The sequence below is a fragment of the Boleophthalmus pectinirostris genome, unplaced genomic scaffold (assembly GCF_026225935.1).
Source record: "Boleophthalmus pectinirostris isolate CB_2022bp ecotype Guang Dong unplaced genomic scaffold, ASM2622593v1 HiC_scaffold_1, whole genome shotgun sequence".
Lineage (NCBI taxonomy): Eukaryota > Metazoa > Chordata > Actinopteri > Gobiiformes > Gobiidae > Boleophthalmus > Boleophthalmus pectinirostris.
Genome location: NW_026570970.1, coordinates 10,074,431 through 10,093,855, shown reverse-complemented (window position 1 = coordinate 10,093,855; position 19,425 = coordinate 10,074,431).

Sequence of the window (19,425 nt, the reverse complement as noted above, 5' to 3'; positions counted from 1 at the left end):
TAATTTAAGTAGTTTATCTTAAAGATCCTGCATTATTAAATTGACTCTTGTGAGTTTTAAGCCGTGTTATAATGTAGCGTCATCCCCAAAAACATACCGAGCTGTGTTTGTTTATTCACACATGTTTGAGTAACCCTTTATTATTATTATATAGTTTGTCCATCTCCAAAGCTCAAAATGCTCTGTTCTTTATTGCAATGTCATGAAACTGTAGTTTTCAAGTTAGCAACGACCTTATCTTGAGTTCAGTAGAGATTGGCAATTCCATTGCTGAAATCATCTAAATGATTCTGGTGATGGTGTATGGAGTTTAAAAATATAGTAGAGCATTTCCTGTTTTACCACATGACAGCACAAGGAGGAAAAAGGTGTTTTCCATTCTATTCATCAAAATCTTAGTACAGGGGTGTCAAACTCAAATTCACAGAGGGCCAAAATTAAAAACTGTTGCAAAGTTGTGGGAAAAGCTAAATATTTATTGAAAAATTTCAACAACATCTGCATGTTTTCTCTTCTTTCAAGATATGTAATGTTAAATCTTTTCTTATTAAAATAAATGTTTAATAATAATTTAGCTTAAACATTGAATCGAGAACAAGCATAATATAAAATAATAACACAATTTTAAATAAATAATGTCTCTATGGTCTATCTGTAGTCAGCAGGCAGCTCTAATACATATTTGATATGATCTCGCGGGCCAGATATAATTCTATCACGGGCCAAATTTGGCCCCCGGGCCTGAGTTTGACATATCTGTCTTAGTACAAGATTGCAGTTCAATGCCATGCGGAACGTTCCAGACAATGCAATAACAGCTCCACAGAGACAAGAATGTAGCGTACACCAATGACTAGAAAAGTTACATAAGCCAGCTTTTTTTTTTTTTTTTCTTTTTTAATTGTCTTTGAATCACACATGGCTTTAAAGGTGCACTGCACAACTTTTCTTGTGGAGGGTCCATCTGCTTGTCTCCATGGAGATGTTATTGCTTTGCCTGGAATGTTCCATGGTATGACTTTAAACATATCCATCTAATATTTATTCAAATGGGTGTTTCTATTGCTCAAAAATACAATAATTCCTTTTGTGAATAGGGGTGACACTCCACAGATCTGAACTGTAATGTAGCGTTGTGCTGTTATCTTCTTATCTTTAATCTACGCTGTGGAACATTCTAGACAAAGCAATGACATCTCCATGGAGACAAGCAGGTGGCGGACCCTCCACTAGAACTGTTACACAATGCGCCTTTGAAACACAGTATTACACACGGTCACATTTTCATGACTGTCCTGATTTACAATTACAATAAATATATTCAGATTTGTGGTTTGTGGCCCAGAAAGTGTTGTTTTGTGCGCTTTAGCAGTGCTTGCCCTTTGAGTGGCCAGTGTTGGTGAATGGCCGGTGGGCAGGGGTGACTCTCCTCTCCTCCTTTGTTCCCACAGCTTGGTATTCCTCTCAGAGTCTGGCCCGGGCAGTGGAGCATGTGCTTTCAAATATCCCAGGCACCGCTACTGGCCCCCACTTAAACCTCCTCACACAGCAAACTTTCTCTTAATTAGTTTATCTACGTTTCCCAATAGATCCTGTTCACGTTCTAGTATTTGATGGTGTCATAATCTCAAATGGTGGGCAAGGGTGTATGAGAGTCTATGGGAAATTTACTGTTTTTGCAAGAAATATCCAAAGTTAAGATCTATAAACATTGAACCTTATCATGATTTGTTGGGGATTGGGCCCACAAACCTCGTCAGGCTGGCTCCATCTAGTGCCTTCGCTCAATTTCATTTCTCTCCAGACACTAGGTCAGGAATCGGAATACACTAGACAGTTTGCAAGAACCCTGGAAGTTGTAGACCGCACTCCAGCCAATAAACCACAGGTGTCAAACATAAGGCCCGGGGGCCAGATCTGGCCCTCCAAGACCTTTAATGTGGCCCTTGGGTGATTTTCTACTAAAATATTTTAATTATATTTTCTATTAAAATATTGGTAATTTTCTGCAGTGCTTAGCATAGCAGCATCTCCAGTGTCTCTGTACGTGGCCCCTCCCACCAGAGCAGCACAAATGAAGACTTGTCTCTTTCCAAACGCTCTTAAAGGACGATCGTTTTGACTGTTGACTGTGACACCCTCATCAGAAAAATGTCCAACATGAGAAAAGTGGAGCCAAGTGCAGGATTTTACAAGAAAAATGGACTTATTCCTGTTTACATACAAGTTCATGTTAAAACATTGTGTTGAAATTGAATTTTTCTTAAAGTTTCAGGTTGTTCATAATATTATAATATTATAATAAGAAAGAGTTCATCAATTAAAAAAGATTTCTGTAATAGATTTGCGTTTCTCTGCACAAATATTTTAACTTATTGTTATTTTTGGGGTTTATATGACATGAGTTTTCTGATCCAGCCCCTTTGGGATCAAAGAAGGTTGGATACGGCCCACGGACCAAAATGAGTTTGACACCCCTGCAATAAACGAAGAACTGTGAAGCCATGACGTCAAACTCAAGCGCCTGTCTGGGTCCCTTTTGTGGTACAGCACAACAGTAAACAAAGCGGTCGAGATGGATGTAGACAAAGCCATACATTCTGTGTTGGCAATGATACCCAAGACTGAGGCTTTAAAGCTGCAATAAAGAGAATTTTTGTTGAATTTTATCAAGGGGAAAGACATTCTTGCCCTTCTTCCTACGGGATTTGGCGCATTACATACTGTACATCACGACCAAATAGCAGCAATTGGTTAAATAAAAAAAGTACCCGCCTACCGTCGAGCGAACGAATCCTAACGCTGTGAGGTCAGACTGTTTCCACAAAGTGAAACCAGCTGATGAATCAGGCTACCACAAGATTGTTTATAGACCGAGATATTATCGCCGTATGGCATTAAACTCATTTTGCATTTATTCATTTACAGATATATGTTGCTCGAAAACATGCATTCCCAGAAAGATTGAGCTCACCTCTCCACAGATCTGACCTGTAACTTGGCCTGGAAGCGTTGCGAACTCGTCTCGATGGAAATAAACACATCCTACACCAACAAAGCAATAACATTTCCGTGAAGACGAGCAGGTGGCAGAAAGTTACAAAGCACCTTAAAAGTCTTTTCAACTGACAGCAATCCCGCCTTAGAGTGGAATAATAGTACCACTTTCTAAGGCTTATGTTATGACGGAAAAAAAAAAAGGTGTTTATTTATACTGACACAGAGGACGTTGAACTTTGTGCCAGTTTTGGCTGAATGTGGATACGCCCAGTCATTACAAAAATATTCAACCAATCTGCAGTCTAAGAATTCGTAGAAATCACAATTTGGAATTTGCTGTCAGATTGCCGATTGTTGAATTGGTTTCTGTTTTTATTATTAATGCTAATAAATGGGTTTTATGCAATGCTTTTCACTGTAATGCAAAGATGTTTCACAATAAAGTAACACTAAAAAAGAAACAGGACAAGACAGACAAAACAGTAAAGAGGAGGCTCGGAGATAAGGTGTGTTTTGCGCAGTTTTTTTAAAGGTGTTTCGTGAGTCTGAATTTCTGATGCAACCACGGCAAAGGCTCAGTCCCCCAAAATCCGGAGCTTTATGGTTGACATCTATAATTACTGAGCAGATTTACATGAAACAAAAACTTAAGCATCTTCTCTGCCAATGTACAAAAGCAAAAGTGATATTTATTTCACAAGAGCTTCAGAAAATCGTGCAATCGTGCAACTCCAAAGCTGAGATTCTTGTTTAAATACTTTGATAAGATTAACGTGGCAAGTTTGTTGAGCCAGATAATGTTAAGGCTCAACATTTTTAGATCAAAAGTTTGAATATTTCTTGCAAAAACAGTGATTTTCCCATTATAGAAGCACTTAAGCCCCTGCTGAAATCTGAAATACTCCGATAAACACTGTCAGCATCACTGCTTCCTGTCCAGTTGTGTATCTGTGGGGTCTTTGCTGAGTTGTGGTAAAATGAATAAATATTTAAAGACAAGGCACTGGACAGCGATTTGTGGGTTATGTTAAAAACTACACAAACATTTTGAAGCAATAACAAATATTAAAATGCCACAAACTGAAAAAAATAAAAAATAAAATACAATCATCAGGTAGTCTTTATTTTAATTAATGAGAATTTTAACCCTTGTGCACCCCTTTAAAAATAGTTACACTTGTGGTCCTTCAAGACAAAAATGTACATCGAAAAAGTATACCACAATGTTTTTATGCAGTACAAATTTTTGTCCAACTTTTTATAGCATTTACTTCTGCTCTAGTCATACATATCAAATAATATATAACATTTTTGCTTAAATATCAGTTTTGTTTGTGAGTGTCAAATTAAGTGCATGAAAAAAATAAATAAATAAATAAAATAAATAATTACATTTTTTTTCTATATCTTTCAAGTTATTTTAATTTGTGTTGATTTTTATATTTTTACAGTTTTTGCAGAAACTCAAATAGTTACACCTGTGGTCCTTTGTAACAAAAATGTACATCGAAAAAGAATACCACAATATTTTTATGCAGTACAGATTTGTGTTCATCAGTGTCTTCACTTACTTCTACCATAATCATACATAGCAAATATTATATAATATTTTGAAATTTGAACTTCTTAAATGCCTTTTTTTGACAGCAAAAGTCTCAAATTATGTGCATGAAAAATTAGAAAAATTAGATTTTTTTTTCTATATTTTCCAACAAATTTTAATTTGAACACACAAACTCACACACTCTCCCAAACAAACACATTCAGTGCACTGTGGGACTTAAACTCTAAAACACACCCATGTCACTTTTACCTCAAATATCTACGTCTCTAGACTTCAGTGTGGACAAATATGTACCAATGTCTTTCTGTTGATACAATCTTGTAATGGAAATATCACATTAAAAAGAAAAATATTCAAAAAAAAATTCAAAAAGACACGAAAACTAAAAATTTCCAACACCAAAGCAAAGTTATGCCAGTAAACAAATCAATTTTGAATGGAAGTCAATGGGACAAAAATGTACCTAAGAAGTATTTTGATAATAAACTGTTCAATTAATGTGATCTTGAAAAAAACAAACAAGGAAATTAGAAGTATATCACAAAATACACAAACTGGCGAATTTTTATGCTATTTTTTGTAATATAGCCAAAGTTATGCAAAAAACAAAAGTTGAGGTGAACAAAAATGTACGAAGGAGTGTGAGAGGGTTAAGAGGCTGTTTATTTCATGTTTTACAAATTGAATAAACGTGACTGTTCATTATCAAATTCAAGAACGTGAACGCGATCTTTACAACGAACGCAAAACGTTTCGAGCTATATTTTTGTCGAGTTCGCGTCTTAACCAGCCAGCACCTTTTCAACCCTTTGCTGGTGGAATTGTCCCGTGCATGTCAAGTGTAGCCATTAGAACTTCTGAACAAGAGGCACCCCGGCCCCCGCACCCGCACCCACCCCCGTAACCTTTCAATGGAGGTTTTTCAATGGTTTGGTCCCCGTCCAGATGACCACGCACACACGCATACATAGGCAGGAGGCTATTCAGCGCGGTAAACTCACATTTTAGGTTACGTAACGACATCGCGGCCACAGTGTCATGGCGGAAGACAAGTTAATTCACGGGGTAAATGGGGCCATAGGCGGAGAGCAGGTCAGCTGAGGTCACGGAGGACGGGCGAAAAAAGCGAGGCAGGGAGCTAACCAGAAATGAGCAGAATATCAAGGGAATTCACGATGGATTTTAAACGTGTCGTGACAAGGTTTGGCTGTACAGCAGAGAAAATTAAATTAATAACTAGTCATTTGAGGATGGTTTTGCATAATGTCCTGGTGTGACCTGCTACATGTACCTGCGGTTGTAATTAAGATGTACTTTTTGACTTAGGCTTAGACAAACTTTATTGATCCACAGGGAAAACAACCCATTATTTCAAATTAAAGTGTTGAAAATGCGTGATATTGTTGACTTAAGTCTCCTCAAAGTTATGTATAAAGCGAAGTGCAATTAATTACCTGTAAATATCCAAAGACTGTTTCAGACAAGAACAAGTCACAACAATTTAAAAGGAACCTAAGTTGTTGTGCATAATATTGAAAATTTTTGTTTGCAATTGATGTGATTGAACTGAAATGTGCTGATTTGAAATGTTTTAAAGTGACTATCGGTATTGATGTTTTGTCTGGAAAAGAGAAAAGGGGGCAGATTACTCTTCTTTCTGCTCATTCATTCATTAATTTCTTGTATATTTGATCTTGTGACACTGTCTTTTTATAATTTATGAATGAAATAAACAAAACAAAACAAATAATTGGACACAGTAGCTCACACATTACAATATAATATAATACAATACCAAAGAGAAAATTAATATAAAGGGTAATAATAAATTCTAAATAAGTAGCAAAAAAGAGACTACAGACTGTCAAATAAGATATAATTATATAAATGTAAATGTACAAGTCAAAATAAAATCTCAGCTTTGTACAAGAGGTCAAATGGAGACAGTGCAACAATGATATGATTACTGACAGGACACAGGATTATCCGTTACATAATGGTGAAAAGAACTCAAAGATTTACATTTAAAGGTCCTCTGTAATGCTAAACTGGCTCTTGAGTTACACTTTATTTCTAGTTTGTCTGCATCCCTGAAGTTCAAAATGCTCCATTCCATTTTCTGATGTCAGCAAGCAGTAGTTTGATAGGCAAATCCAGGACTGAAATGATCCAAATGATTCTAGTGAAGGTGTATGGAGTTTAAAAACACAGTGGAGCGCTTCCTGTATTACCACATTACAAGATTAATAAAATATCTAAAATGGCAAATCTGTCAGGGCCGATGTATCTGTTTTCTCTACTGTTGTGGACTAGTTCTCACAATTGCAAAACAAATACATGAACTGCTGACTTCAATATGACTTTTGCTAAAGCATTTTTACTTTTCCAGGCAGAGAAATAACTAGACAGAGACTTTTTTAAAAAGTAGTGTTACTGGAAAAAAACAACAACAGTATGTTACATAAATAGTAAAGGGTAAACTATGCTCCCTTGGGGTTAGACAGTGATGTTGGTAAAGAGAGGTGGGACAAAGCCTGTTTCATCAGCTGGTTTCACTTCGGTCACTTAGGATTCATTCGCTTAACAGTAGGCGGGTACTTTTTTTTATTTAACCAATTGCTGCTCTTTGGTTGTGACGTATGTAATGTGCCAAATTCTGTAGGAGGAAAGGCAGTAACGTCTTTCCCCTTGATAAAATTCACCAAACATTCTCTTTGTTCCAGCTTTAAATCCTCGATCTCGGGAATCGTTTCCAACACAGAATGTATGTCTTCATCTACATCCATCTCGACCGCTTTGTTTACTGTTGTGCTGTATCACCAAAGGGACCCAGACAGGTGCTTGAGTTGGCTTCACAGCTCTTCACTGATTGGCCGGTGCATGGTCTACAACTTCTGGGATTCTTGCAAACCATCTAGTGTATTCCAATTCCTGACCTAGTCGCTGGAGAGAAATGAAATTGAGTTGCGATTGGTTGAAAGGAAAAGTTAAAAGACTGTGTTTGGCTGACTAAGTATGGTCATCCTGGTTGAATTAACACTTCAGCTTCCTTTACATTTTGCTTTAAAAGTTATTTTTCAGAACGTGCACCTCATTTGATAGGATAGTATTGCTACTTCATGCTGGGGGTGTTCTACATGTATTTCTCTACTGTGGATTGTTTAGGAGTTACCATAGAGATGCAAACACTTCCAAAAAACGTTTTAAGGTGGTTTTAAAACCAAGTAAAAATGGATTTAAACATCACATTTTCAGGAGCCTGACAGCCACGCAGGGAGCAGACCTTTGTGTAAGGACTGTGGAGAGAAGTCGGCCTAAAACGGAGATAAATATTGTTGTAAAGGTGAACTTTGATTTGGAGGTCAGTCTGGATAAGAATGTTCGCAAGATTGTGTCTCCAAATAATCTAAGTGCACAAGTTGTTTCTCTTCTTGACTGGAATCTCGAGGCAAATAAATGATTTCTTTTTTCACCGGCTAAGTACCAGAATATAAAAACATTAATATGAGAAACCGGAGAGATGTGTTATAAGAAGATGGACTGCTCGCTTTGAAGATGCACGGTGGAACTTTTCTGCCGGAGGGTCCGTCACCTGCGTGTTTCCAATTGCGGTGCCTTGAATGTTCCACAGTATGACATTAAACATATCTATCGCCATGGAAAAGAGCGATGGTGATGCCACGAGGCCAAGTTACAAGTCAGATCTGTGAAGCGGTGACCGTAGTACATGTGTTTCAAGGCATCATTCCCGGCAAATAAGTACACCTATAAATGGTTAAATGCAAAGTGGTTATAATTAATGCCATAGTGAGGAACATTCCAGGCAAAGCAATAACATCTCATGGTCAAAGTTACATAGTGCAGCTTTAAATGTGTTTTCAATGTTGTTGCTGCTGAACTTTAAACTTTTTTGGGGGGATCAATACAGTATCTGTATATCTACCTGTCTACATAGTTAAAAATGTGTTCTTAAGGGGCCACAATTTTAATTTTGTTTTTATTTGACCTGTAAAAGGAGCAGGGTTTATAAGGTTTATCTTCTTCCTGTTCCTTTTGTTCATGCAGCAAACACAAGGCAAATAATGGTTGGAATATGTATTTATGTTAATTGTCAGATTTGTTGTTCTCTTTAAATTGATGCCAACAAAATGAAAGCATGAGCAATAAATAAATGAATAAATAAATAAATAAATACACTGGGTCAATTGTTTCATTCTAGTAGGGGTAGTAAGTGACATTATACATTATAATGGTAATTAAATTTCTATTCAAGGTTTGAGGTTCAATGATTAATTATTATTGCATTATTTTCTGGTCTCTGTTATAATGGTGTCTGTATGTCTAAAACATACATGTTGAGTTGTATTTGGTTTCATTTGTCCCACCTTGTGATGTCATGTGGTAATACAGGAAGTGCTCCAGTGTTGTGTTTTTAAATTCCACATACCTACACTCATTTGGATAATTTCAGCTCTAGAATTGCCGATCTCTACTGAACTAAAGGTAAAAGGAACTGTTAAATTGAAAACTATAGAGCCTCATGACATCACAAGGTGGAACAAAGCATTTTCAGCTTTGGAGATGTAGACAGACTAAAAATAAACTGTTACTTTAAAGATGCACTGTGTAACTTTTATTTATTTAGTTATTTAGTTGTGTGAATGAAATAAAACACAACTCCAGGTCTGTTTTTGAGGAGGTAACAACATTCTACATGGCTTAAAGCTCACAAGAGTCAATTTTCTTCAATATAGGCCTTTAATGTTCAAATTTTGCGTACACTTAAAACAACTATTTCAATAATATTAATGAACATATTTTACAACATATTGCAACATTTTAAGCTTAATGTTGTCTCTTCCAAAAGAGTTATGTTGTACAACCTGAGAAGTCCTGCATTCTCTGAAAATGATTTAATTCTCCAAACATGACACAGAGGGTTTTTTTCCTAATCCCTCCCACGCTGCATGGATTTTCATGTATAACATTGTAAATACACACAGATCTTCAGGTATCAGGTGTTGCAAGTCTCCACATTGCTCCACATCCACATTACACTGATTACACATTACAAATTGTAAGAGTTTTTGCCACACATGGTCACATGCCTGAAAGTCATCCGATGACTTATAATGACCGAATGGAAACGCAATTGAGCAAAACTGGAATTACAGAAATAATGATATACATGTATTTGCCCAGATGGGATCCATAGCAAAAGAAAAATTAATCAGACATTTGAAGATGAGTTACGAAATAGGGATTTAACAATAACTGAAATATCATGATATCGTATTGTCAAGTTCTCACAATAATATTGTGGACCATCACAGTATATCGAATTACAAGTCTCTTTGCTTAAATTAAGAGTTATGGTGCAGCAATAACTAAAAAAAAAAAAAAAAAAGACACAGGGAACTACATAGACCATGATCCTTTGCTCCATTTCATTTTAGACTACATGAAGAAAGTCTTGTCAAGGCATATTAAACATATTAACAGTTTTGTTTGCCTCCACAAAATATCGCAATAAATATACCATGAGATGTAAATTGTGAAAACATCATACCGAGAGATTTGGATATTATTACATCCCTAATGGTGAGCCTCCCCACCATATCATGAGCTTTCCCATGATATCACAATAAATATCGTACCGTCAGGTTCATACCGTGACGATATCGTATCGTGAGACTTGGATATTGTTACACCCCTATTACGAAACTTTTGAACAGGTGACAGAATTTAATTTTTCTTTTGCTATGGACCCACTATTTGTGAATTTCCAAGTTTCAATCATCTCAGGCAGTGGGGAAATTGCTCCTTTAACATATTTGTGGAAATATTTTAAATTTCATGTTTTTTAATATTTAAAGGTGCACTTTGAAACTTTTCTGGTTGGTAACTTGTCGTGGTTGTGCCTCCTGTTTGTCTGAAGTTAGATAATTTCAGTGCCAGTCTGCAGAACTTTCCAGGCATCTAATAATATCTCCACGGAGCTATGCAGGTGGCATACTCTTGGCCACAAAAGTTCCACCGTGCAGCTTTAAAGATCTTATATTATGCAAAATTGACTCTTGTGAGCTTTAAGCCTTGTTAGAATGTTGTTATCTCCTTAAAAAGCATACAGTACCTGGAGTGGTGTTTTGTTTCATTCATACATGTTTGAGTAATCCTGTGCTAAAATGCTAAAAACGCTCAGTTTCACCTTGTGACGTCATGAAATGGAACAGGGTGTTTTCAGTTTGGGAGACGAACTAGGCCTAAATATGCAGGATTTGTGCGTTAACTCCAGGTTTGTTTGTGATGAGGAAACAACATTATAGTACAGATCAGAAAATAGCTGAATATGGACCCTTTAAATTTACTGAGGGTCTATTATGGGGTGGACAAACTACGGCATGGGAGCCATATGTGGCCCTCCTATATTTTAATGTGGCCCTTCAAACTTGAATAATAATAATACATTAATAATTTTCAGTGTTTTTAAAGTCATTTCAATAAATACTAAATACCGTGGGACTTGAAAGACAGATATTTTGTTGTGATGCTTTGTAATGATTTTCAGTTATGGGGTATTTCAATAACATGGGATATGTTTTCTACATATCCTGTGTTATTTTTTTCTCTTATGAGGTGGATTACCAAAAAACTCCATCCATCTGCCCCAGGCCCTTCCATCAAATTTTAGAGCCTTTTGTCGCCCACAAGTCAAAAAGTTTGCCCACCACTGGTCTGTTACTTTTATTGAATTGAACAGCTACTCCCGCAACAAATTTTTCCTCAAGAGCAAACCATTTCCAACTTTGCACAATCCTGCGTCCGCTCTGACTCCGATCACCGTAATCACTCCCTCACTCCAACTCTCTACACTGTACACTTTTCAGGAGCAAAACCACGCTTTGGCATTCAGCACATTCTCCGGCAGCTCCTTGAAGCCACGGCTGTCAGAACATGTTACCACTGCGCTAACATTTCCGCGGACATTTGCAGCAGGTCTTTCGGCGCAGACAACCTTATCTAAAAAGGCCCTCTTAAGTGCCCCCTTTGACTCCTATAAGCACACATTAAAACAAGCTGGGAGAGACTGGGAGTTTGGGGCTATTGTCGGCATTCCCAGGGGCAGTACTAGAGCTAGCAGCAGCACGGGTTAGCCTAAGCCCCTTAATGATAATGCGCCGTACAGTCTGGCCCCCATGCTCGCGGCCTTACTGACACTGAGTCACTGGGAGCGAGGGATTAGCCAAGCGCGCCAGGGGCCTCTAAATGGCAGATTGGAGGTTGAAGTGGCCACGTCGGACAAGCCGCAGCAAGCCCACATGCAACCTTTTACATCTCTGTCCCCTCCCACTCAGCTCCATGCGTCCTTTATGGGCTTTTGTTGTGACACATGCAAGTGAAGGGTACATGTAAACAAGAGAGGAGGCCGGGTCGGGGTTGTTAAAGAGCGGGTAGTTTGCTTCTGTGGGGTATTAATTGCTGTCTCGTAACATATTTAGAGCACCATGTCACCTTTTGTTGATTTGAAAATGCTGTATTTGCCGAAAACTTACTTACCAACTTAAAAGATTCAGTTAGTTTCTGTTTTGTTCCTATATATTACCAAATTTTTCAGACTATAAGGCACACTTAAATTCATTTAATTTTCTCAAAAATTTACAGTGCACCTTATGTATTAATTCTGGTTGTGCTTACTGACCTCGAACCAATTTTATGTGGTACATGGCACTCAAAAATCTGTCAAAATGTTTTAGTATGACTTTGGTAAACTACGAAGCTGCACCGCTTGATGGATTGTCGGAGCATTATGGCTACTGTAGTCAGGAACCTCATGGTATTGGGCAAAGTATAGTTTTGTGTCAATAAAATGCTAGAGAATATATATCCATTCATATATACGGTCTATGCATATGACCTGCAGATTTATAATCTCTGAAGTTTCACTTGAACCATCTCCAACATGATAGAAGCACAGAACAGACTCACCATCAGCAGCACATCCTCTGTCACAGAAAGAACACTCATATTCCATTGAGTCATGTCCTTTAGTCCATCAGAAGCTGACCGCATCAGCGCTCATGTAGTGAGCAGTTTTTACGCTTTTTTGCACTTATAGTTTATGCAAATGAGCCATGTTTTAAATTTTGTTTCTGTAAAACGTAAACAAATGTGCACAAAGCTGCATTAAACACATTATTACTCAATGTATATTTGAGTCGTTGTAAGAAATAAAAAAAAAATTTACAAAAACTTAAATGATCCACCCACATTCACAATCATAATACATATTCACCAAGACAGGGAGGCAACACCGGGCGAATTACGCCACGATCTGCCAATGGATCGTGGACACCTGGGCTAAGGAATCAGTCTCAAGTCTCTTAAGCCACAAAAACACCATCATCATCTAAACGAAAGGCACTTCCGATAAATTATTTTGTCGTTTTTACCCACAAGCGTTCTCGTGTAAACACGCCATGGCAGTATTCATCTGTAAGTATTTGGTATTTATCCACCCTTCACTACCAGCTGAACAAAAAGTAGATGTTTCGATATGGTTCTCACCCAGCCAAAATTTATTTCAAAAGCTGTTGATGTTCTTTTGTCTCAATTTTCATTCACAATACTTTTTGTTACATTAAAACACATTTCCCTGTAATAAAAAGCAATTCATTCTCATGATTGAATTGCGCATGAAACATCTTCATTTCACTCAGATTAAGACATTCAAAGAGTGGGTATTATGCCAAATCAACTTTTTAAGAGCTTTCTACCATGTTATAACATTGCTCCCTTGTCAAACACATGCCTGGAGTGGTTTTGTATGCCATGCTTTTTTGAGTAATCTAGCAATCCCTCCCGGGCACTATTCGAATCCTCCTCACTGTTAGGTATGCGATCTTGTCCAAGACTCAGCACACAGGCCTACATCACTCATACTCCCGCTTGGCAGTGGACTTTTGCGTATAGTCATGCTAGCCTAATGCCATTAGGCCAGTTAATAAGCAGCAAAACGTGTCTACCACAATTTGCAGACGACACTCAGATCTACGTCTCTCTGGCAGCAGGAGACTATGGACCAGTGGAGTCACTTGGTCACTGCATCCAACAGATCAGTGTGTGGATGCAAAACAACTTTCTCCAGCTAAACTCTGACAAGACTGAAGTCATAGTGTTTGGTCCACAGAAACAAAGGGACAGTGTCAGCAGTCACCTCCAGTCTCTCTCTCTAAAACCTTCAAATCAGGCAAGAAATCTAGGGGTAATAATGGACTCAGACTTGAACTTTAACAGCCACATCAAATCAATAACATCTGCAGCCTTTTACCATCTAAAAAACATAGCAAAAATCAAAGGTTTACTGTCTAAATCAGACTTGGAGAAACTTATCCATGCGTTGTCTCCAGTAGGTTAGATACTGTAATGTTCTGCTCACTGGTCTCTCCAAACGAGCTGTGAGACGCTGCAGAACATCCAGAACGCTGCAGCTCGGGTCCTTACTCGAACTAGGAAGTACGAGCACATAAGTCCTGTGCTCAGGTCTCTGCACTGGCTTCCTGTGCCTCAGAGAATAGACTTTAAAGCAGCTCTGCTTGTGTACAAGTCTCTCCATGGCCGAGCACCAAAGTCCATCTGTGACATGTTAGTGTCATATGAACCATCTCGCACTCTGAGGACCTCAGGGACCGGCCTCCTGCTGGTGCCCAGAGTCAGAACTAAACAAGGGGAGTCAGCGTTTCAGGTTCATGCAGCTAAAACCTGGAACAGTCTTCTGAACATGTGAGACAGACTCTTCTGTGACGCTGTTTAAATCCAGGACTCAAAACATTTCTGTTTAACTGTGCATATAACTGAAAGGTTTTCATTCCGCACTCTTCTCTCCAATTTATGTCTCTCTTTTTTAATTTTAATCTTCATGATTATTTATGTTTTGATTTGTTTTTATTATGATTTTAATGTATTTCTTATTCTGTAAAGCACTTTGAATTACTTTGTGTACGAATTGTGCTATACAAATAAACTTGCCTTGCCTTATTCTCTCTGTGATTAGTTTGTAGTTAAATGAGATCTCACATTGGCTTCTCTTATATCATTAAATAAAAATAGTCTTTCTGATCCAAAAGATTCGGATCCCACAAAAGAGCCACAAGTCCCATCATTAAGGCTGCTGTGGGAAACTCTGCACCCAGGAGTTTAACCCGGAACCTTCTTCATCCACTGTAACCGAGTATTCCCACCTCTGTTTATTTGCTCACAGCACTTAAGTCTCCATATCTTTTAAATTATCCATTGCTTATTCCAAACACTTCTCCAGTTAGCTTACTTAGCAGAAATGTACGTAAGGGTGGTGCGTACGGTGCTTTGTGAATCCGTCGCGGGGCTTAGCGTTGGCGCGGCGGCGGCTGGAATGTTCTGGTAATCTTCAGGTGGTTGGTGCATACTTTGGCTGACCGCTGACCTTTGCGCGATAATACAACAATCGCTAAGAAAATATCTATTAGTCATATTGAATTGAACAGTTACTTCCTCGATAAACTTTTCCTCAAGAGCAAATCTTTTCCAACTTTGCACAATCCTGTGTCAGCTCTGACCATAATCGCCGTAATCACTCTCACACTCCAACTCCCTACACTGTAGACTTTTCAGGCGTTAAACCATGCTTTGGCATTGACATTCAGGAAAATGCTTTTAGTGTAACAATAACTATTTGTGAATAAAAAATTAGACTGTAGAAAGTCAACATCTTTATGAAAGGTGTTTTAGTTGACTGTGAACCATATAGAAACAACTACCAGTTTCTAATCTACGGTACTTTTTGGCTACGTTCAGACGGCAGGGTTTAATGCTCAAATCAGATTTTTTTTGCGAGGTCGTTCACATTTCCAATTAAATGCAACTTATATGTGATCTCCAGTGTGAACTTTAAATGCCCCAAAAGTGTCCCACATGTGCATTGGAGGATACGACAACCTCACGTGCAGCAAGCATGCTCAGTGCTTACGGAAGTAGCCTAAACGCTGGGCTCATCTCCCAAAATACGGTCCAGTTTTTGGTAAAATGGACAGGTTACATGTCCATGGCCTCTTCGTTTGTTTGAGTCTTTATCCTCCTTGTATTTGGCTCGCAGGCTCTTTATTTTTTGTTGACATTGGAGCCGGGACCACCTGTAGCCACGCTCGACATTTCTTTGGTAATCATTTCAAAAACCACCCAGTTCCAATAAGACCTCTCCAATTTGCCCTGAATACAGTGATCCCTTAGTCAGGCTGGTGCCACCTAGTGCCTCCGCTCAATTCTATTTCTCTCCAGCAACAAGGTCAGGAATCGGAATACACTAAACGGTTTGCAAGAACCCCAGAAGTTACAGACCACACACTGGCCAATCAGCAAAGAGCTGTGAAGCCATGACGTCAAACTCAAGCACCTGTCTAGGTCCCTTTTGTGGTACAGCACAACAGTAAACAAAGCGGTTGAGATGGATGTAGACGAAGACAGCCTGTGTTGGCAACGATTCCCGAGCTGAATAATGTTATTGCTCTTCTTTGTTCGTGATTTGGTGCGTCCAAATAGCAGTGATTGGTTAAATAAAAAACCTTCCGTCAAGTGAACAAATCCTAATGCTGCGAGGTCAGACAGCAATCACAAAGTGAAACCAGCTGATGAATCAGGCTAACTCGCTAACCTCGCTTTCCCTCCATTGACGAGACTCCAAGCCTGACCTGTAGGTGGGATAAATGTGACCTGGCCGCTCAGACTGAAGTCGCATGTCAAAAGATCAGGTATGTGTGGGTTTTAGGACCACATACCCAAGTGGCCAAGGTCACATTTGTAAAAATCGGATCTGTCTTGTTCGTACTTAAAAGATCAGATGCAGGTCGCATAGGGGCAAAAAGAAAAAAAACCAAAAACGGATTTGGGTCACTTCAGGCTGCAGTCTGAGTGCAGCCTTTGTTCAGTTGGTGCAGAGCAATACCAAAATATTGATAGATGAATACTGACACAGTATTGAAAAGTACTGATTAGCATGAAAAAAATCACGTCACAGAGATCTTAGATTACTAAAGCAAATGTCCTAGGGTTAATTAAGGTTTAGGTACTCTTTGAAGTGAACAGATGGATCCAGATGTAATTTTTAAAAGAAATAAATCTTTTTCTCTCTAATTTTTATGCATTTTTACACTGAACAAACACAGGAATCAGCACAGAAGCAGAGCAGGCAACACGAGTGAGAGTTAGCTTACTTAGCAGAGATGTACATAAGCGCGGTGCGTACGGCGCTCTGTGAATCAGTCGCGGGGCTTAACGTTGGCGTGGCGTTGGTTGGAATGTCCCAGTAATCTTCAGGTGGTTGGTGCATGCTTGGGCTGTGGGCTCGGGGCTGACCGCTGACCTCTGCGCACTAATACAACAAAGGATAAGAAAATACCGTTCTGGCTAGTGCAAAACATATTTAGAGTGAGTGAGTGAGATGTTACGTTTCACTGATTTGAAAATGCTATATTTGCCAAAAAACAACTCAAAAGGTTAGTTTCAGTTTTATTTTTACATAACAGCACTATTATCGTTTAAAGTGCTAATGAACCTACTGCGCATTGCACCAGGTTTGTGAAGTTGTAGTGTGTTGGTATTACACTTCAATGGGGTAATAACTGCGAACACATAACATATTTAGAGCGGTTACATGCAGTTATTCTGACATGCCGCTGTTTGGACATTGAGCATCCCACTACTTCGACGCCTTTTTTTCATTGTCGGTGTAGCGGCACTTTACTATTTTTTAAACATTCCACTTTTCCAACATAAATACAGGGTTCTCACTTTTTTCACTGACAAAACTTCAAAACTTTTCCATTACTTTTTCATGACCTAAAGTGAATATTCCATGACTTTACAACGCCTACATGTCATTAGCCTAATAGCATAGTTGGCTAAGTCATATTTGAACATTTTCGGAAAACAAGAAAACAAATTTTTTAGCAAGCACATTGCAAATTTAGATATCACAATTTGGCCAAAAAAAGTGACCTAGGCAATTATGCTATTGGACTAACGATGAGTAGAATTGAGCATACTTTTAAGGGTAAATATGAAATGTTAACTCTTTCCACTCACCTTATGGTTTGGTATTATAGTTTTTTAACATTCAAAATACTGTCAGTGCATTTATTGTCGTCTCTTTTAAACAAAAGGTTCATACATTCAGAAATAATCATAATAGCCTAATGAGAACTTAACAGAACGCTGTAGTTGGATGAAAGACATACTAAAATTCCATGACTTTTCCAGGCCTGGTAAATGACATTTTCAATTTCCATAACTTTTCCAGGATTTTCATAACCGTGGGAACCATGTGAATAATATTAATGTGACAGCCTATTATACTTTGTGCTCCCATATATTATAATATGCTTGGGCTGAAACAAAGCACTTGATCAGAGAATACTTCGGCCACATAGGATATCAGACCGTGGGAAAACGTCCTAACTGATCGCCGTGGGAACAGTCATGCATTTTAAAAAAGAGCATAGACCAGCCTTCGGGTTTTGTGTGTGACTCGATCGTTGTTGAGTGTAAGAACATTGAAAAACAACAAGAGACACGCCTGGGTTGACTCTCACAAAAAAATAATGTGTCAGAATAGAGATACTACAAAGTGTCGGAAAACCAGCACGTCTAAATAGAGACATGTAGTAATGAGGGATGTCAGAATAAGCGGCAGACCCTGTTAAGGCTACGTATATAGGATGACGGTCTGAACAGAAGATGCAAAAGTGGTGTCGCGTCTTCACTTTTTTATTCCACGTTTAGACAAGCGCTTTCGGGAGGAAATTTGCAATCATACTGTGACACAAAAGTGTGTGGAATTCGATTGGATACACATGCCAGGTGGCTCGGTGGTGACGATACGTGGTGATGTGCGTGATGTAAACATGTACGTGACATGAGCAGATCTGACAAGAGTTTTGCGTCTTGGGCAGTGTAGACGGAAACACTACGGCGGAATTTTTTTGACTCTAGAGCAGGGATGGGCAAACTACGGCCCGGGGGCCATATGCGGCCCTTTAAACCTTTTAATCCGGCCCGCCGAACTTGAATAAATAATAATAATAAATCTTGTTAATGTTTTATTTTTCCTGCATTTCCGGCGTTTCCCAGTAGACGGCGCACTATATATACATTGAGGTGCGGCGTCTTCTGTTGGTCGCAATGCTTTATGGGAAAATATTGACAGGAGTCATTTCGGGCGGTGTATTCGGACCATGAATGAGTGTTCAAGACATAAGGGTGCACTGTTTCCGCTTTAAGTCTGTGTAAAAACACACTCATAAAATTAATACTTACTGTATTAGAAAGTCTTGAAGGTTTAGTTAGACTGCTCTGTGAAAGTGTTCAGGAAATATGCTTGCATTTGGTGTGCAGTGGGACAGACCTCATTTCACTTTTCGTGAGTTCTGAAACTCGCATGTCTAAAAGTTGCAGCACGTCCTACATGAGAGTAAATATGAGTGCAATGGAGCCGGGCTCTGAACACGTCATGTCCCGTCTTCTGTCCGGCCCTTCAGTCAAATTTTAGAACCCTATGTGGCCCCCGAGCCAAAAAGTTTGCCCACCCCTGCTCTAGAGGATGGTTTCAGGTTTTTGCATTTTTTAGCCTACAAAAACGCCTTTACCGTCTAAACAAAAGGCACTTCCGATTAAAATATTTTATCGTTTGTACCCGCAAGCGTTCTCTTACAGCAACATGTTACATTTAATTGATCTGAAAATGCTATATTTGCAGAAAAACTACTTAAAATGTTTAGTTTTAGTTTTGTTTTTTATTTAATTCTATAACAACACAATTAGCAAGCATGCACTGC